The sequence below is a fragment of the Argopecten irradians genome, chromosome 9 (genome assembly GCF_041381155.1).
Source record: "Argopecten irradians isolate NY chromosome 9, Ai_NY, whole genome shotgun sequence".
NCBI lineage: Eukaryota > Metazoa > Mollusca > Bivalvia > Pectinida > Pectinidae > Argopecten > Argopecten irradians.
The window spans coordinates 786,035-808,481 of NC_091142.1; the positions used below are offsets into that span (position 1 = coordinate 786,035).

Genomic DNA, 22,447 nt, shown 5'->3' on the forward strand with positions numbered 1-22,447 from the left:
TCTGGAAATGTGTAATACAGAAACGTCAGATGAACACTGGATATGTGTAATACATAAGTGTCTTAGGAACTTTTAATATGTGTAATATAGAAATGTCATATGAACTCTGGATATGTGTAATACATAAGTGTCTTAGGAATTTTTAATATGTGTAATACAGTTATGTAGTATGAACTCTTGATATGTGTAACGAACTTTGAACATGTGTAATACAGAAATGTCGTAAGAACTCTGGATACGTGTAATACATAAGTGTCTTTGGAACATTGAATATGTGTAATACAGAAATGTCGTATGAACTCTGGATACGTGTAATACATATGTGTCTTAGGAACTTTGAATATATGTAGTACAGAAATGTCTTATGAACTCTGGATATGTGTAATACATATGTGTCTTAGGAGCTCCAGATATGTGTAATACATATGTGTCTTAGAAACTCCGGATATGTGTAATATGTATGTGTCTTAGGAATTTTGGATATGTGTAATACATATGTCTCATAGGAACTCTGGATTTGTGTAATACATATGTGTCTTAGGAACTCTGGATATGTGTAATACATATGTGTCTTAGGAACTCTGGATATGTGTAATACATAAGTGTCTTAGGAACTCTGGATATGTGCAATATGTATGTGTCTTAGGAATTCTGGATATGTGTAATATGTATGTGTCTTAGGAACTTTGGATATGTGTAATACATATGTGTCATAGGAACTCTGGATTTGTGTAATACATATGTGTCTTAGGAACTCTGGATATGTGTAATACATATGTGTCTTAGGAACTCTGGATATGTGTAATACATATGTGTCTTAGGAACTCTGGATATGTGTAATACATATGTGTCTTAGGAACTCTGAATATGTGTAATACATATGTGTCTTAGGAACTCTGAATTTGTGTAATACATATGTGTCTTACGAACTCTGGATGTGTGTAATACATATGTGTTTTGGGAACTCTGGATATGTGATATACATAGGGGCATTTCAATTTTGATTAATAATGAATATCAGACTTATCATATATATGTTTAGTGTTTTCTCTGAGAATGGGGTACAGTTTTTTAAAACAAATACGCAAATGTAATTTTCATGCAGTTAATTTGGCAAATAGAAATTAATGTACACGTAATTTTGAATGATTTAAAATAAAAATATTACTCTCTTGCATATTATTGTCAAGCTTGAATGAAATGTAATATTATTTATAATAAGGAATTACTGGTATATTTTTTTTCTTTATTAAGACTTTCTAAATAAGATTTAATTATAAATTCATTTTGATCTAAAATCTTATCTTAAAATTGCATTGGAATTGTGCATATATGACCACTAAATCTGTCCTAAATCCTGTATGGTTTAGATTAGCAGTACTGTATATCTGTTGCCATGGATATTGGGTCATGTTGGATATAGAAACTAGTTATATTTAAAAATAGATTTTATTTTGTCATTGTATATGAGCTGGCCAGGTGCTGTGTTAGGGGAATTGGATTACCATGAAAGTAGAGCCAGGAAATCAATAGGGAATATGTGTACGTCAGCTGGAAGGCAAGACAATTGTAATTCAGGTTCCTTTTCAATCGTATTTGTGTAAAATACATTTTATCAGACGCTGTATACTGGATCTTACATGTAGTCATAAAAAATTGTAGTTTTGATAAAATCTAAGATGGTGCTATGCATTTATATTTTAAGTGAAAATATAGTTTTCAGAGAGAAATTTATTTTTTAAATAAAATTTTAAACATTACATTATATTGTTATATACTAGAAAACGTTTTTTTTTGAAAATTTAAATATATAGTTGTCTAAAATACAAAATCTGAATTTTTCAGAATTATTTTTTTAAACTTTATTATATTCCATTGATAAATAAGGTTAACAAATATCAATGATATTCAAAATATTTTTGAAGACACTGGATTTTTTGTATTTTGTTTTGTTTTATATTTTTGTTTTCTGCAAATACATTTCTCTATATTATCAGGAAAAACTGGTAAACAGATCATAGCTATATATTCTCCTTAACAAATTTTATTATACAACGAAAAGATTTCATGTCAATAGTTGCTCTTATACATCATGTAAAGTGACTTTTAAGTGTCAGAACTTTCCTTTGTACATGTAAAAGTGTATTGATATATAAAGTCGCCCTTGTACATGTAAAAGTGTCTTGAAATATTGAGTTGCCCGTTGAACGTGTTCAAGTGTCTTTAATTATTGGGAGTCACCGTTGTTCATGTTTAAGTGTCTTTAATTATCCGAAGTCACTGTTGTTCGTGTTCAAGTGTCTTTTATTATCGGAAGTCACCGTTCGTGTTCAAGTGTCTTTAATTATCGGGAGTCACCGTTGTTCATGTTTAAGTGTCTTTAATTATCGGGAGTCACCGTTGTTCGTGTTCAAGTGTCTTTTATTATCGGGAGTCACCGTTGTTCGTGTTCAAGTGTCTTTAATTATCCGAAGTCACTGTTGTTCGTATTCAAGTGTTTTTTATTATCGGAAGTCACCGTTCGTGTTCAAGTGTCTTTAATTATCGGGAGTCACCGTTGTTCATGTTTAAGTGTCTTTAATTATCCGAAGTCACTGTTGTTCGTATTCAAGTGTCTTTAATTATCGGGAGTCACCGTTGTTCGTGTCTTGAAATATCGGGAAGGATCAGATAGGAGTGATAATGTTTCACCCATTTGGCAATCAAGGAACTGTTACTGGTTCAAATGTCAGTCACACACCAGTGATTTCATCGTCAAGTGCACCAATGAGTACGAACAGTCAGACTTATTGCCCTACACCCCATGGACCACCCCAGGTGGTCATGGGCATGTATCCAACCCCTAGCAACAGTAACCAAGGTTTAGTCAACCCTGGAAACGAAGTTGTAGTTGTTGGAACGCGACTAGATGTTCACAAGCCTGTTGCAAATGCAAAGACTCCTCCCAATGTTTTTGTGCCTTCATCTTCAAATTCTTGTAGTCCGTCCATGTTTCCTACATCCAGTGTTGGTGCTCGTTGCTCCACGACAGGGGTCATTGATATCACAGGTCAAGGTCAAGGGTCAGCTAACCGTCCCCAACAACACATGTCTAGATATTGGGACTCTCAAAGTTACTGCCATTTTTGGAGGAGGTTCAGGTATTGGCCTTGATATGAGATTAGGTGTTGTTTATTAACAATGCCCATGGCTGTTGTTTTGTTTGTGCTGTTTTGAAATTCTGTGATTTGATGGCTTTATCTGTTTTAATTTTTGTTCATTATTTGAAACATAAAAATAACAATACATTTAGCATTTGTGAGGTTAACATACAAGAATGCAAAAAAGAATGTAAAGGATTTCTGGATATCTGTCTTTTTAGCCCACCATCATCAGATGGTGGGCTATTCAAATCGCCTTTCGTCCGTGGTACGTTGTCTGTCCGTCCGTCCTTCCGTCACTCCGTCCTTCCGTCCTTCTAATTCTTGTTACCGCTATTTCTCAGAAAGCACTGAAGGGATCTGTCTCAAATTTCACAAGCAGGTTCCCCTAGGTCCGTAGTTGTGCATATTGCATTTTTGGACAGATCGGTGAATAAGATGGCCGCCAGGCCGCCTTCTTGGATTTTAATAGTTGAAGTTTGTTACCGCTATTTCTCAGAAAGTATTGAAGGGATCTGTCTCAAATTTCATGTGCATGTTCCCCTAGGGGTCTAGTTGTACATATTGCATTTTTGGACTGATCAGTGAACAAGATGGCCGCCAGGCCGCCATCTTGGATTTTAATAGTTGAAGTTTGTTACCGCTATTTCTCAGAAAGTACTGAAGGGATTTGTCTCAAATATCATGTGCAGGTTCCCCTAGGGCCCTAGTTGTGCATATTGCATTTTCGAACTGATCGGTGAACAAGATGGCCGACAGGACGCCATCTTGGATTTTGACAATTGATATTTGTTACCGCTATTTCTCAGAAAGTGCTGAAGGGATCTGTCTCAAATTTCATGTGCAGGTTCCCCTAGGGCCCTAGTTGTGCATATTGCATTTTCGAACTGATCGGTGAACAAGATGGCCGACAGGACGCCATCTTGGATTTTGACAATTGATATTTGTTACCGCTATTTCTCAGAAAGTGCTGAAGGGATCTGTCTCAAATTTCATGTGCAGGTTCCCCTAGGGCCGTAGTTGTGCATGTTGCATTTTCGAATAGATCGGTGAACAAGATGGCAGACAGGCCGCCATCTTGGATTTTGATAGTTGAAGTTTGTTATTGTTATTTCTCAGAAAGTTCTGAACCAATCTGTCTGAAATTGTATATGTAGGTACCCCTAGGGCCTTAGTTGTGCAAATTGCATTTTTTGACCGATCGATGAACAAGATGGCGGACAGGACGCCATCTTGGATTTTGACAATTGATGTTTGTTACCGCTATTTCTCAGAAATTACTGAAGGGATCTGTCTCAAATTTCATGTGCAGGTTCCCCTAGAGCTCTTGTGGTGCATATTGCATTTTCGAACTGATCGGTGATCAAGATGGCTGACAGGCCGCCATCTTGGATTTTGATAGTTGAAGTTTGTTACTGCTATTTCACAGAAAGGACTGAAGCAATCTGTCTCAAAATGTATATGTAGGTTCCCCTAGGTTCCTAGTTGTGCATTTTGCATTTTCGGACCGATCGATGAACAAGATGGCCACAAGGCCACCATCTTGTATTTGCTAGTTGAAATTTTTTTCCACCTTTTCTCAGAAAGTTGTGCAGGTTCCCCTAGGGGTTTAGTTGTGCATTTTCGGACCAATCGGTCAGCAAGATGATCAACAGGTAGCCATCTTGGATTTTGATAATTGATGTTTGTTACTTTGAAAGGATCTTTCTCAAGTTTCATATAAAGTATATAGTAAAAGTTTGAAAAGCAGGGAAAAGATCCCTTTTTCTGTTGTCAGATATAGATCATTCTTTGGTGGGCGCCAAGATCCCTCTGGGATCTCTTGTGATAGTTAAAGTTTGTTACCGCTTTTTCTCAGAAAGTACTGAAGGGATCTTCCTCAAATTTCATAGGTAGGTTTCCCTAGGACCCTAGTTGTGCATATTGCATTTTGGGATCAATCAATCAACAAGATGGCCGACTGGCAACCATCTTGGATTTTGATAGTTAAAAAAGTTTGTTATTGCTATTTCTAAAAAAGTACTGAACGGATCTCTCTCAAATTTCATATGTAGGTTCCCCTAGGGCCCTAGTTGTGCATATTGCATTTTGTAACTGATAGGTCAACAAGATGGCTGCACAGCCGCCATCTTGAATTTCATTGTTGAAGTTTGTAACACTATTTCTTAGAAAGTACTATAGCGATCTGTCTCAAATTTTATATGTACAATGTAGTGTGTTTGAAAAAGTTTGAAAAGCAGGGAAAAGATCCCTCTTTCCATTGTCAGACATGATCATTCTTTGGTGGGCGCAGAGATCCCAGAGGGATCTCTTGTGATAGTTAAAGTTTGTTACCGCTATTTCTCAGAATGGTCCGTAGTTGTGCATATTGCATTTTCGGACAGATCGGTGAAAAAGATGGCCGACAGGATGCCATCTTGGATTTTAATAGTTGAAGCTTGTTGCCACTATTTCTTGGAAAGTACTGAAGGGATCTGTCTCAAATTGCATGTGCAGGTTCCCCTAGGTCCCTGGTTATGTAAATTGCATTTTGGTACTGATCGGTGAACAAGATTGCCAACAGGATGCCATCTTGGATTTTGACAATCAAAGTTTTTTTCCGCTATGTCTAAGAATGTACTGAAAGGATCTGTCTCAAATTGTATGTGCAGGTTCTTCTAGTGGTCTAGTTGTCCATATTGCATTTTGGGACCAATCGGTTAACAAGATGGCCGACAGGCCGCCATCTTGGATTTTGATAGTTTAAAGTTTGTTACCGCTATTTCTCAAAAAGTACCAAAAGAATTCTTCTCAAATTTCATGTACAGGTTCCCTTAGGGCCCTAGTTGTGCATATTGCATTTTAGGACCGATTGGTGAACAAGATGGCCGACAGGTAGCCATCTTGGATTTTGATAATTTAAGTTTGTTACTGTCATATATCTCAGAAAGTAGTCAAGCATGTGTAGTAATATGTAGTAAAAGCTTGAAAAGCAGAGAAAAGATCCCTCTTTCCCTTGTCAGACAAAGATCATTCTTAGGTGGGCGCCAAGATCCCTCTGGGATCTCTTGTGTTATTCAAAGTTTGTTATCGCTATTTCTCAGAAAGTACTGAAGGGATCTGTCTCAAAATTCATATGTAGGTTCCCCTAGGGCCCTAGTTGTGCATATTGTTATTTGGGACAATTACTGATTCACCAGTAGTCAGTTTCTTGTCCGTTAGATATCTCGATGGTTGAGCATTACCAACCTTTTATAAACCAAATCATAAGAGATACCTGTCTGTGATGTTCTACTATAAAGAAACACCTTTAATAATGAACCATTGGTAGCTAGTTTAACTAGCATCATGTATAACACATGAAATGTAGGTTGTTTTAGTTATGTGGTCTCTTAAATTTGTGTTTATTGCATGAGGGTTCATGAAACTTGTCCTAAACTTTAATATTTGCTTGCCAAGGCTTGTGAAAAAAAGAAAAATTCTTAGACTCGTTTCATAAAATCTCCTATGAAATCCAAATCGTTGCCTATAGCTAATTGGTGAGAAACCAGCATTAGTTGTTCATTTGATAAGCCAAGCTTATATAATTAAAATGTAACCAAAATTGCAGGATTAGAGATATTTTGTAAATCCACATCTGCTGAAAGCTATAAAGATAAGAATCATAATAGTATTTATGACAATGTAAAATTACAACCCTTGTTTTTTATTGACACAGGGGGCCTCCTGGTGGCCAGCACGATGTCAGTTCTCCGTACAAACGAGGGCGTCCCCCCAGTCCACCACAGGTACAGCGTCCTGGATACCCCTATGGTCAAGATCCTCAATCCCACCCCAGGTTCAGCGTCGCCCCAGGGTACTACCCACATTATCAACAGGTTAGTAACTGCCCAGAAATTGTCTGATTTCTAGATCTAGTGATGTCTCATCATTACAGATGTGGGAGCAAATGTCTTATTACTAGATCTAGTGATGTCTCATCATTACAGATGTGGGAGCAAATGTCTGATTACTAGTTCTAGTGATGTCTCATCATTACAGATGTGGGAGCAAATGTCTGATTACTAGATCTAGTGATGTCTCATCATTACAGATGTGGGAGCAAATGTCTGATTACTAGTTCTAGTGATGTCTCATCATTACAGATGTGGGAGCAAATGTCTGATTACTAGTTCTAGTGATGTCTCATCATTACAGATGTGGGAGCAAATGTCTGATTACTAGATCTAGTGATGTCTCATCATTACAGATGTGGGAGCAAATGTCTGATTACTAGTTCTAGTGATGTCTCATCATTACAGATGTGGGAGCAAATGTCTGATCACTAGATCTAGTGTTGTTTCATCATTACAGATGTGGGAGTAAATGTCTGATTACTAGTTCTAGTGATGTCTCATCATTACATATGTGGGAGCAAATGTCTGATTACTAGATCTAGTGATGTCTCATCATTACAAATATATTTGTGGGAGCAAATGTCTTATTACTAGATCTAGTGATGTCTCATCATTAAAGATGTGGGAGCAAATGTCTGATTACTAGATCTAGTGATGTTTCATCATTACAGATGTGGGAGCAAATGTCTGATTACTAGTTCTAGTGATGTCCTATCATTACAGATGTGGGAGCAAATGTCTGATTACTAGATCTAGTGATGTCCCATCATTACAGATGTGGGAGCAAATGTCTGATTACTATATCTAGTGATGTCTCATCATTACAGATGTAGGAGCAAATGTCTGATTACTAGATCTAGTGATGTTTCATCATTACAGATGTGGGAGCCAATGTCTGATTACTAGATCTAGTGATGTCTCATCATTGCAGATGTGGGAGCAAATGTCTGATTACTAGATCTAGTGATGTCTCATCATTACAGATGTGGGAGCCAATGTCTGATTACTAGATCTAGTGATGTCTCATCATTACAGATGTGGCAACAAATGTCTAATTACTAGAACTAGTGATATCTCATCACTACAGATGTGGGAGCAAATGTCTGATTACTAGATCTAGTGATGTCTCATCATTACAGATGTGGAAGCAAATGTCTGATAACTAGAACTAGTTATGTCTCATCACTACAGATGTGGGAGCAAATGTCTGATTACTAGATCTAGTGATGTCTCATCATTACAGATATGGGAGCAAATGTCTGATTACTAGATCTAGTGATGTCTCATCATTACAGATGTGGGAGCAAATGTCTGATTACTAGATCTAGTGTTGTCTCATTATTACAGATGTGGGAGCAAATGTCTGATTATTAGTTCTAGTGATGTTTCATCATTACAGATGTGGGAGCAAATGTCTGATTACTAGATCTAGTGATGTCTCATCATTACAGATGTGGGAGCAAATGTCTTATTACTAGATCTAGTGATGTCTCATCATTACAGATGTGGGAGCAAATGTCTGATTATTAGTTCTAGTGATGTCTCATCACTACAGATGTGGGAGCAAATGTCTTATTACTAGATCTAGTGATGTCTCATCATTACAGATGTGGGAGCAAATGTCTGATTATTAGTTCTAGTGATGTTTCATCATTACAGATGTGGGAGCAAATGTCTGATTACTAGATCTAGTGATGTCTCATCATTACAAATATATATGTGGGAGCAAATGTCTGATTACTAGATCTAGTGATGTCTCATCATTACAGATGTGGGAGCAAATGTCTGATTACTAGATCTAGTGATGTCTCATCATTACAGATGTGGGAGCAAATGTCTGATTACTAGATCTAGTGATGTCTCATCATTACAGATGTGGGAGCAAATGTCTGATTACTAGTTCTAGTGATGTCTCATCATTACAGATGTGGGAGCCAATGTCTGATTACTAGATCTAGTGATGTCTCATCATTACAGATATGGGAGCAAATGTCTGATTACTAGATCTAGTGATGTCTCATCATTACAGATGTGGGAGCAAATGTCTGATTACTAGATCTAGTGATGTCTCATCATTACAGATGTGGGAGCAAATGTCTGATTACTAGATCTAGTGATGTCTCATCATTACAAATATATATGTGGGAGCAAATGTCTGATTACTAGTTCTAGTGATGTCTCATCATTACAGATGTGGGAGAAAATGTCTGATTACTAGATCTAGTGATGTCTCATCATTACAGATGTGGGAGCAAATGTCTGATTACTAGATCTAGTGATGTCCCATCATTACAGATGTGGGAGCAAATGTCTGATTACTAGTTCTAGTGATGTCTCATCATTACAAATATATATGTGGGAGCAAATGTCTGATTACTAGATCTAGTGATGTCTCATCATTACAAATATATATGTGGGAGCAAATGTCTGATTACTAGATCTAGTGATGTCTCATCATTACAGATGTGGGAGCAAATGTCTGATTACTAGTTCTAGTGATGTCTCATCATTACAGATGTGGGAGCAAATGTCTGATTATTAGTTCTAGTGATGTTTCATCATTACAGATGTGGGAGCAAATGTCTGATTACTAGATCTAGTGATGTCTCATCATTACAAATATATATGTGGGAGCAAATGTCTGATTACTAGATCTAGTTATGTCTCATCATTACAGATGTGGGAGCAAATGTCTGATTACTAGATCTAGTGATGTTTCATCATTACAGATGTGAGAGCCAATGTCTGATTCCTAGATCTAGTGATGTCTCATCATTACAGATGTGGAGCAAATGTCTGATTACTAGTTCTAGTGATGTCTCATCATTACAGATGTGGGAGAAAATGTCTGATTACTAGATCTAGTGATGTCTCATCATTACAGATGTGGGAGCAAATGTCTGATAACTAGAACTAGTGATGTCTCATCACTACAGATGTGGGAGCAAATGTCTGATTACTAGATCTAGTGATGTCTCATCATTACAGATGTGGGAGCAAATGTCTAATTACTAGTTCTAGTGATGTCTCATCATTACAGATGTGGGAGCAAATGTCAGATTCCTAGATCTAGTGATGTCTCATCATTACAGATGTGGAGCAAATGTCTGATTACTAGTTCTAGTGATGTCTCATCATTACAGATGTGGGAGCAAATGTCTGATTACTAGATCTAGTGATGTCTCATCATTGCAAATATATATGTGGGAGCAAATGTCTGATTACTAGATCTAGTGATGTCCTCATCATTACAGATATATATGTGGGAGAAAATGTCTGATTACTAGAAATGGCCCTAATTGCTTCCAAAATATTTTCAAAAATTCCACTGTAAAACCATCAGAGCCAGGACTTTTATCATTTTTCATTTTTAGCAGTGTGTTGTTTAATTCATTTATTGTAAGGGGTCCTTCAATATTTAAAGAATCTTGCTCTGATAATTTAGGAACAGTATAAGATTCTAGAAGTTGTTCAAGATTGACATTACTTAGTGTGATATTTTCTTTATATAAGTTATTATAGTAATTTTCAGATTCATAAAGAATTTTTTTTTGATCCGAGATAACCGTTCCATCTTCTTTAGTTATGTAAGGAATAATTTTACTAGTATAGTTGCGAGACTCTAAGTTGCAGAAATATTTAGTTGGTTTTTCCCCTTCCCTTACCCATTTTGCTCTAGATCTTATTATGCTACCATTTATTTTTTGTTTTCTTATTTCTTCTAATTCCTTCTTTTTATCTTCTAACTTGTTTACTGATGTATTATTTGGCCCTGTTTTTTCTAATGCCTTAATTTCATTAATTAAATTTTTTTCCTTTTCATTAGATGTTTTTTTTATATGACTTGAGTAGGATATAGTTTTACGCCGAATTTCCATCATTAGTGTTTCTAAAAAGAGTTGGTCATTTATTGTAAATACTATTACTAGTTCTAGTGATGTCTCATCATTACAGATGTGGGAGCAAATGTCTGATTACTAGATCTATTGATGCCCTCATCATTACAAACATATATGTGGGAGCAAATGTCTGATTACTAGATCTAGTGATGTCTCATCATTACAGATGTGGGAGCAAATGTCTGATTACTAGTTCTAGTGATGTCTCATCATTACAGATGTGGGAGCAAATGTCTGATTACTAGTTCTAGTGATGTCTCATCATTACAGATGTGGGAGCAAATGTCTGATTACTAGATCTAGTGATGTCTCATCATTACAGATGTGGGGAAAATGTCTGATGACTAGATCTAGTGATGTCTCATCATTACAGATGTGGGAGCCAATGTCTGATTACTAGATCTAGTGATGTCTCATCATTACAGATGTGGGAGCAAATGTCTGATTACTAGATCTAGTGATGTCTCATCATTACAGATATATATGTGGGAGCAAATGTCTGATTACTAGATCTAGTGATGTTTCATCATTACAGATGTGGGAGCAAATATCTGATTACTAGATCTAGTGATGTCTCATCATTACAAATATATATGTGGGAGCAAATGTCTTATTACTAGATCTAGTGATGTCTCATCATTACAGATGTGGGAGCAAATGTCTGATTACTAGATCTAGTGATGTTTCATCATTACAGATGTGGGAGCAAATGTCTGATTACTAGATCTAGTGATGTCTCATCATTACAAATATATATGTGGGAGCAAATGTCTGATTACTAGATCTAGTGATGTCTCATCATTACAGATGTGGGAGCAAATGTCTGATTACTAGTTCTAGTGATGTCTCATCATTACAGATGTGGGAGCAAATGTCTGATTACTAGTTCTAGTGATGTCTCATCATTACAGATGTGGGAGCAAATGTCTGATTACTAGATCTAGTGATGTCTCATCATTACAAATATATATGTGGGAGCAAATGTCTTATTACTAGATCTAGTGATGTCTCATCATTACAGATGTGGGAGCAAATGTCTGATCACTAGATCTAGTGATGTCTCATCATTACAGATGTGGGAGCAAATGTCTGATTACTAGTTCTAGTGATGTCTCATCATTACAGATGTGGGAGCAAATGTCTGATTACTAGATCTAGTGATGTCTCATCATTACAGATGTGGGGAAAATGTCTGATGACTAGATCTAGTGATGTCTCATCATTACAGATGTGGGAGCCAATGTCTGATTACTAGATCTAGTGATGTCTCATCATTACAGATGTGGGAGCAAATGTCTGATTACTAGATCTAGTGATGTCTCATCATTACAGATATATATGTGGGAGCAAATGTCTGATTACTAGATCTAGTGATGTTTCATCATTACAGATGTGGGAGCAAATATCTGATTACTAGATCTAGTGATGTCTCATCATTACAAATATATATGTGGGAGCAAATGTCTTATTACTAGATCTAGTGATGTCTCATCATTACAGATGTGGGAGCAAATGTCTGATTACTAGATCTAGTGATGTTTCATCATTACAGATGTGGGAGCAAATGTCTGATTACTAGATCTAGTGATGTCTCATCATTACAAATATATATGTGGGAGCAAATGTCTGATTACTAGATCTAGTGATGTCTCATCATTACAGATGTGGGAGCAAATGTCTGATTACTAGTTCTAGTGATGTCTCATCATTACAGATGTGGGAGCAAATGTCTGATTACTAGTTCTAGTGATGTCTCATCATTACAGATGTGGGAGCAAATGTCTGATTACTAGATCTAGTGATGTCTCATCATTACAAATATATATGTGGGAGCAAATGTCTTATTACTAGATCTAGTGATGTCTCATCATTACAGATGTGGGAGCAAATGTCTGATTACTAGATCTAGTGATGTTTCATCATTACAGATGTGGGAGCAAATGTCTGATTACTAGATCTAGTGATGTCTCATCATTACAAATATATATGTGGGAGCAAATGTCTGATTACTAGATCTAGTGATGTCTCATCATTACAGATGTGGGAGCAAATGTCTGATTACTAGTTCTAGTGATGTCTCATCATTACAGATGTGGGAGCAAATGTCTGATTACTAGTTCTAGTGATGTCTCATCATTACAGATGTGGGAGCAAATGTCTGATTACTAGATCTAGTGATGTCTCATCAATACAAATATATATGTGGGAGCAAATGTCTTATTACTAGATCTAGTGATGTCTCATCATTACAGATGTGGGAGCAAATGTCTGATTACTAGATCTAGTGATGTTTCATCATTACAGATGTGGGAGCAAATGTCTGATTACTAGATCTAGTGATGTCTCATCATTACAAATATATATATGTGGGAGCAAATGTCTTATTACTAGATCTAGTGATGTCTCATCATTACAGATGTGGGAGCAAATGTCTGATTACTAGATCTAGTGATGTTTCATCATTACAGATGTGGGAGCAAATGTCTGATTACTAGATCTAGTGATGTCTCATCATTATTACAAATATCTATGTGGGAGCAAATGTCTGATTACTAGATCTAGTGATGTCTCATCATTACAGATGTGGGAGCAAATGTCTGATTACTAGTTCTAGTGATGTCTCATCATTACAGATGTGGGAGCAAATGTCTGATTACTAGTTCTAGTGATGTCTCATCATTACAGATGTGGGAGCCAATGTCTGATTACTAGATCTAGTGATGTCTCATCATTACAAATATCTATGTGGGAGCAAATGTCTGATTACTAGATCTAGTGATGTCTCATCATTACAGATGTGGGAGCAAATGTCTGATTACTAGTTCTAGTGATGTCTCATCATTACAGATGTGGGAGCAAATGTCTGATTACTAGATCTAGTGATGTCTCATCATTACAAATATATATGTGGGAGCAAATGTCTGATTACTAGATCTAGTGATGTCTCATCATTACAGATGTGGGAGCAAATGTCTGATTACTAGTTCTAGTGATGTCTCATCATTACAGATGTGGGAGCAAATGTCTGATTACTAGATCTAGTGATGTCTCATCATTACAGATGTGGGAGCCAATGTCTGATTACTAGATCTAGTGATGTCTCATCATTACAGATGTGGGAGCAAATGTCTGATTACTAGTTCTAGTGATGTCTCATCATTACAGATGTGTGAGCAAATGTCTGATCACTAGATCTAGTGATGTCTCATCATTACAGATGTGGGAGCAAATGTCTGATTACTAGTTCTAGTGATGTCTCATCATTACAGATGTGGGAGCCAATGTCAGATTCCTAGATCTAGTGATGTCTCATCATTACAGATGTGGGAGCAAATGTCTGATTACTAGATCTAGTGATGTCTCATCATTACAAATATATATGTGGGAGCAAATGTCTGATTACTAGTTCTAGTGATGTCTCATCATTACAGATGTGGGAGCAAATGTCTGATTACTAGATCTAGTGATGTCCCATCATTACAGATGTGGGAGCAAATGTCTGATTACTAGATCTAGTGATGTCCCATCATTACAGATGTGGGAGCAAATGTCAGATTCCTAGATCTAGTGATGTCTCATCATTACAAATATATATGTGGGAGCAAATGTCTTATTACTAGATCTAGTGATGTCTCATCATTACAGATGTGGGAGCAAATGTCTGATTACTAGATCTAGTGATGTTTCATCATTACAGATGTGGGAGCAAATGTCTGATTACTAGATCTAGTGATGTCTCATCATTACAAATATCTATGTGGGAGCAAATGTCTGATTACTAGATCTAGTGATGTCTCATCATTACAGATGTGGGAGCAAATGTCTGATTACTAGTTCTAGTGATGTCTCATCATTACAGATGTGGGAGCAAATGTCTGATTACTAGTTCTAGTGATGTCTCATCATTACAGATGTGGGAGCAAATGAGCAAATGTCTGATTACTAGATCTAGTGATGTCTCATCATTACAGATGTTGGAGCCAATGTCTGATTACTAGATCTAGTGATGTCTCATCATTACAGATGTGGGAGCAAATGTCTGATTACTAGTTCTAGTGATGTCTCATCATTACAGATGTGTGAGCAAATGTCTGATCACTAGATCTAGTGATGTCTCATCATTACAGATGTGGGAGCAAATGTCTGATTACTAGTTCTAGTGATGTCTCATCATTACAAATATATATGTGGGAGCAAATGTCTGATTACTAGATCTAGTGATGTCTCATCATTACAGATGTGGGAGCCAATGTCAGATTCCTAGATCTAGTGATGTCTCATCATTACAGATGTGGGAGCAAATGTCTGATTACTAGATCTAGTGATGTCTCATCATTACAAATATATATGTGGGAGCAAATGTCTGATTACTAGTTCTAGTGATGTCTCATCATTACAGATGTGGGAGCAAATGTCTGATTACTAGATCTAGTGATGTCCCATCATTACAGATGTGGGAGCAAATGTCTGATTACTAGATCTAGTGATGTCCCATCATTACAGATGTGGGAGCAAATGTCAGATTCCTAGATCTAGTGATGTCTCATCATTACAGATGTGGGAGCAAATGTCTGATTACTAGATCTAGTGATGTCTCATCATTACAAATATATATGTGGGAGCAAATGTCTGATTACTAGTTCTAGTGATGTCTCATCATTACAGATGTGGGAGCAAATGTCTGATTACTAGATCTAGTGATGTCCCATCATTACAGATGTGGGAGCAAATGTCTGATTACTAGATCTAGTGATGTCCCATCATTACAGATGTGGGAGCAAATGTCTGATTACTATATCTAGTGATGTCTCATCATTACAGATGTGGGAGCAAATGTCTGATTACTAGATCTAGTGATGTTTCATCATTACAGATGTGGGAGCAAATGTCTGATTGCTGGATCTAGTGATGTCCTCATCATTACAGATGTGGGAGCAAATGTCTGATTACTAGATCTAGTGATGTCTCATCATTACAGATGTGGGAGCAAATGTCTGATTACTAGATCTAGTGATGTCTCATCATTACAAATATATATGTGGGAGCAAATGTCTGATTACTAGTTCTAGTGATGTCTCATCATTACAGATGTGGGAGCAAATGTCTGATTACTAGATCTAGTGATGTCTCATCATTACAGATGTGGGAGCCAATGTCTGATTACTAGATCTAGTGATGTCTCATCATTACAGATGTGGGAGCAAATGTCTGATTACTAGTTCTAGTGATGTCTCATCATTACAGATGTGTGAGCAAATGTCTGATCACTAGATCTAGTGATGTCTCATCATTACAGATGTGGGAGCAAATGTCTGATTACTAGTTCTAGTGATGTCTCATCATTACAGATGTGGGAGCCAATGTCAGATTCCTAGATCTAGTGATGTCTCATCATTACAGATGTGGGAGCAAATGTCTGATTACTAGATCTAGTGATGTCTCATCATTACAAATATATATGTGGGAGCAAATGTCTGATTACTAGTTCTAGTGATGTCTCATCATTACAGATGTGGGAGCAAATGTCTGATTACTAGATCTAGTGATGTCCCATCATTACAGATGTGGGAGCAAATGTCTGATTACTAGATCTAGTGATGTCCCATCATTACAGATGTGGGAGCAAATGTCAGATTCCTAGATCTAGTGATGTCTCATCATTACAAATATATATGTGGGAGCAAATGTCTTATTACTAGATCTAGTGATGTCTCATCATTACAGATGTGGGAGCAAATGTCTGATTACTAGATCTAGTGATGTTTCATCATTACAGATGTGGGAGCAAATGTCTGATTACTAGATCTAGTGATGTCTCATCATTACAAATATCTATGTGGGAGCAAATGTCTGATTACTAGATCTAGTGATGTCTCATCATTACAGATGTGGGAGCAAATGTCTGATTACTAGTTCTAGTGATGTCTCATCATTACAGATGTGGGAGCAAATGTCTGATTACTAGTTCTAGTGATGTCTCATCATTACAGATGTGGGAGCAAATGTCTGATTACTAGATCTAGTGATGTCTCATCATTACAGATGTGGGAGCCAATGTCTGATTACTAGATCTAGTGATGTCTCATCATTACAGATGTGGGAGCAAATGTCTGATTACTAGTTCTAGTGATGTCTCATCATTACAGATGTGTGAGCAAATGTCTGATCACTAGATCTAGTGATGTCTCATCATTACAGATGTGGGAGCAAATGTCTGATTACTAGTTCTAGTGATGTCTCATCATTACAAATATATATGTGGGAGCAAATGTCTGATTACTAGATCTAGTGATGTCTCATCATTACAGATGTGGGAGCCAATGTCAGATTCCTAGATCTAGTGATGTCTCATCATTACAGATGTGGGAGCAAATGTCTGATTACTAGATCTAGTGATGTCTCATCATTACAAATATATATGTGGGAGCAAATGTCTGATTACTAGTTCTAGTGATGTCTCATCATTACAGATGTGGGAGCAAATGTCTGATTACTAGATCTAGTGATGTCCCATCATTACAGATGTGGGAGCAAATGTCTGATTACTAGATCTAGTGATGTCCCATCATTACAGATGTGGGAGCAAATGTCAGATTCCTAGATCTAGTGATGTCTCATCATTACAGATGTGGGAGCAAATGTCTGATTACTAGATCTAGTGATGTCTCATCATTACAAATATATATGTGGGAGCAAATGTCTGATTACTAGTTCTAGTGATGTCTCATCATTACAGATGTGGGAGCAAATGTCTGATTACTAGATCTAGTGATGTCCCATCATTACAGATGTGGGAGCAAATGTCTGATTACTAGATCTAGTGATGTCCCATCATTACAGATGTGGGAGCAAATGTCTGATTACTATATCTAGTGATGTCTCATCATTACAGATGTGGGAGCAAATGCTGTTACTGATTACTAGATCTAGTGATGTTTCATCATTACAGATGTGGGAGCAAATGTCTGATTGCTGGATCTAGTGATGTCCTCATCATTACAGATGTGGGAGCAAATGTCTGATTACTAGATCTAGTGATGTCTCATCATTACAGATGTGGGAGCAAATGTCTGATTACTAGATCTAGTGATGTCTCATCATTACAAATATATATGTGGGAGCAATTGTCTGATTACTAGATCTAGTGATGTCTCATCATTACAGATGTGGGAGCAAATGTGGAAACATACACAGCTGCCAAACCATTAATTATATACGGTATATAGAGTTTGTACTTTTGTGAGTAGTATTGATTTTGGTTATTTCTATGGAAAGTGTTTTCTCACAAATGGACAACATTTCTTTACCATCAAACAAACGATGTAACAATGAACAGCTAACAAGAGCGGATAACTCTATCTATGCCATCATCTTCAGACTCGGAAAAAGTGCAGAATTATTTCTTACAGTCTCTTCAGAATTGATGGATCACCAGCTGTCAATCAAACAGTTTTGTTACTGTACATGACTGTGTATTATGTTTGCTAACTATGACATTTGCTAGGACACTAGTATTACAAATTATAAGTCAGGTTTAGCTGTATATATACATGTGTATTTTGGATACATACTGGCTGATGACCCATTATCGTGATGTACCCATTATCGTGATTTTGAATGGCGCGATATACAAAATGTGATTTTTTTTGCGTGTAGAAAGATAACATACCAAAATTATCGACAATATTTTTAAGTTATTAGAATAAAATTCAAATATTTAGATTAAAAATGGCGAATTTCAGCAAATCTTACCGCACAAAAATGACATTAGTCAGAGGGGAGCATGATATCGGCTTTATTCTAAAATAAATAGTACCGATTCGCATATCATCTGCTTCCTATGATGTCAGACAACAGCATTCAAAAAACAAAAGTTGAAAGGAGATAATTCAATCTAAGTTACTTGACACAAAAGAACGCTGGTTGGGGTCACCTAAGCGCTTTTGACCAGACAACAAAATACAAAGTAGACCAATATGTTGATTTTGGTTAATGTTTACAGAATCAATAACCACCAAAAATCATTTAAATATCTTTAGTATTTATTCAAAATGCCAATTAAAGTATTTATGAAGACACGTTTATATTTTTTATTTTACAAGAATTTTTTTCACGAGTAGATCGTGAAATGGCGGCCGTCATTACCCCAGTGATGTCATAATCGATCATAATCTTACGATATGACTGGTGGCAAACAAGAGAAGTTTTCTCTCTTTTGCATGAACATTTTCACATCAAATTTTTTATTAAATATTTAGATATTTGTAAATATATTGATATTAAATTTTATTTATTTCATCACACCTGAATATTTTTTTGAAAATTCATGATAATGGGTACAGTAACATGACGTGATCATGATATATGTCACGGCCTTTTTCACATGGCTGTTTTTATTAGAAAATTGATTATAAATCGATGGAATTGTTATTAACTGAACTGTTGTAAGGTAAAAAAAATGATTTAGATACCTAAAAATCCTTTTTTTTAAGATAATGGGTCGACAGCCAGTACAATACTGTAGAAAATTATCTTTAAACAGGCAAACTTCAAGGGATAATTCAATTATTAGAAAATTGGCTGGACTGACAAAATATCTTTATCTGCAAGAAGGGTTTTTTGTTTTATATCCTTAAGGATATATGTTTATAGAATTAACTGGTGACAGTTTTAGTTTCATTAAATCCTTCCACTATATCAAGTGATTCTCAAAGTAAGCTTAGGTATATTTCGTATGTATGTTTTGTATGAGAGTTCAGTATGTAGGTTTGGGGTTTTTCAAAGGTCAGGTGGGTGTACATATATAGTCAGCTATAGTCTGTTTCAGAAAAGTAACATGTTAACCTACTTTTGAGAGGTCCGAGTTCTGCCTGTAGCCTTTGTTTGTCCTATCTGTTTCTTACATGAAGACACTGGTCTGCTATTTTTACTTATTTGATCATACCAGGCAAATAATGGAATGATCTATAGCTAGCTTCATTCATCATTAATTAAGTGCCATTGAATCAGAAACACAAATGAAAACTATGTGTCGTAGGGTTAAATATCTGTATATATCTACAGTTTGCACTGACATGGACTCAATAACCATGCTTTCTCGTATTATCATTATCAGTACATAATGATAGTACAACACGTGCTGAGATTTTATTGTTATGGGAATAGTCGCTGGCGTAGCAACGTCGGTTCATGACCCCACTTTTGGTTGGAATAAATGAATGACTCGATTCCAATCAGCTGTTCAATCGAATTTGTTGACTAATGACGGGAGAGAAAAAAACATGGGTATATATTTTATTAAAAAATATGCAACTGTCACGAGAATAAATATTATTTATTTGCGTGAAAAACTGTGAATATGAAAAATAGATTTTTATTTTGTTGAGGTTTTGAGAGTATAATGATAATGGAGCCGGGGTTACATAATTTATGCGTGATCCATTATCATTATACCCTCATAACCTCAACAAAATAAAAATCTATTTCTTAAATATTGTCACGTGACATTTATCCAGGCTACAAAGTTACAATGTACTTACTTTACACCATTACCATATTGAAAAGTTTGAGCTTCTTATTTTACTTGAATTAGTATAAAGATATTAAAAATAATTAGTTCAATGCATCTTCAAAAAATTCCATGGCACTATGCCCTATATGGAATTCAGTACTGATTGCACATGCACCAAAAGCAAAATAAATTAATTAATATAATTTTTTTTTGTTAATTAGACATATATACGATTAAACACCAATTATTGTTTAAATGATGAGTATCGTTAATCACATCATATTAGTAATTAATCCTATGTATTTTTTTATGTACTCACAATGAACAGGTAATCTGAATGTTATTGTGGAAGAGGGGTGTATGTGTGTGAAAATCAACCGTTATATTTTAATCTGAATGTTATTGTGGAAGAGGGGTGTATGTGTGTGAAAATCAACCATTATATTTTAATCTGAATGTTATTGTGGAAGAGGGGTGTATGTGTGTGAAAATCAACCATTATATTTTAATCTGAATGTTATTGTGGAAGAGGGGTGTATGTGTGTGAAAATCAATCATTATATTTTAATCTGAATGTTATTGTGGAAGAGGGGTGTATGTGTGTGAAAATCAATCATTATATTTTAATCTGAATGTTATTGTGGAAGAGGGGTGTATGTGTGTGAAAATCAATCATTATATTTTAATCTGAATGTTATTGTGGAAGAGGGGTGTGTATGTGTGTGAAAAATAAAACCATTATATTTAAATCTGAATATTATTGTGGAAGAGGGGTGTATGTGTGTGAAAATCATCAACCATTATATTTTAATCTGAATGTTATTGTGGAAGAGGGGTGTATGTGTGTGAAAATCAACCATTATATTTTACAAATATAGCTACTGCAGGTCTTATAGTATTGTTGGTGATTATCCTGACCGGTGAGACTATAACTTAAGTACTTGTATTATAACTAGAGAATTCATCGTTATTTATTCTGAATTGATTTGTTGATGATGATTCTGAAGGCTGGGATAGAATGTGGAGTCCTGTATGTTACACTAGAGTTTGTTTTGAGTCACTGACCTCAATGTTAAAACCATTGATGACCTCCACATTCACTTCCCCCTATTTAAGATTCCAAAACAGATACCACTGAGGTCAAGGTCATTTGATATGTGTGACCGAGAATAGCTGATACACATATCCTCACACACGATAGCTGTATACCAAGAGTGGGTATAGAGGAGTTTTAAGTCTCCTGACCACAGCTTGGATTATTATCTTTTCAGGTATAAAGTCTAATAAGGTTTGATGGTTGAATGATAGAAATTGTTTGTTAAATGTTTTTGTGGTTGTATCTATATATCCATGTGTATATAGAACTCATTCATGTAAACACTGTGTAGTATATTATAGTCTGTTCCAGAAAAAACCAAGATAAACTTTTGTCAGTTATTTTTCTCGACTGTTCCATTTGTCATTCTGATAAGATGTGTGTGTCCATCGTGATCAGTGTCTATCGTCTATAAACAACTCATCATGAACTTTCACCTATGATGTTTATGTTTTTGTTTGTTATTAATTTCTATTTCCCAGAAAGTACTGAAGAGTTTTATAAAATCCTTGTTCTATGTGTTTAAGTAATATGTGCCTTATTTGCGCGAAAAATTTCAAAATGTCATTTTTGCTTAATGAATCTGTCGAAACATAAGGTTTGATGAATTAAGCTGTGAATATCATTGAAATGTCTTCAGATGTGATATATATGTTAGCAACAACACAAAACTAATGAACTGTAAAATTGTTGTTTTTATGCCTAGATGGAAACGTACCAGTAGCGATCACTTACAAATATCACTGTCAAAAAAAATAAAGGAAATTGTAGACCACAATTTGTCTTGATTGTCTGATTGTATGTTCTCATTTCTTTTCACTATAGATGTAATTATAGTGATGTCTGGCAGTACTGCATTGAGCTCTTATTAAAATCAGGTATGTGTACTGGTAAAATTAAAACTATGCAATGAAGATATTATAAAT

General features: G+C 35.8%; 2 protein-coding genes across 5 annotated transcripts in view; one reads left to right on the forward strand and one right to left on the reverse strand.

Annotated features, from left to right (window-relative positions):
• The window catches only part of LOC138331040 (aspartate--tRNA ligase, mitochondrial-like), a 669,399-nt gene that overhangs the window by 408,479 nt on the left and 238,473 nt on the right, over positions 1–22,447 (reverse strand). The gene's annotated exons all lie outside the window — the stretch shown is intronic.
• Positions 1–22,447, forward strand: part of LOC138331034 (uncharacterized) — a 213,252-nt gene that overhangs the window by 178,517 nt on the left and 12,288 nt on the right. The gene's annotated exons all lie outside the window — the stretch shown is intronic.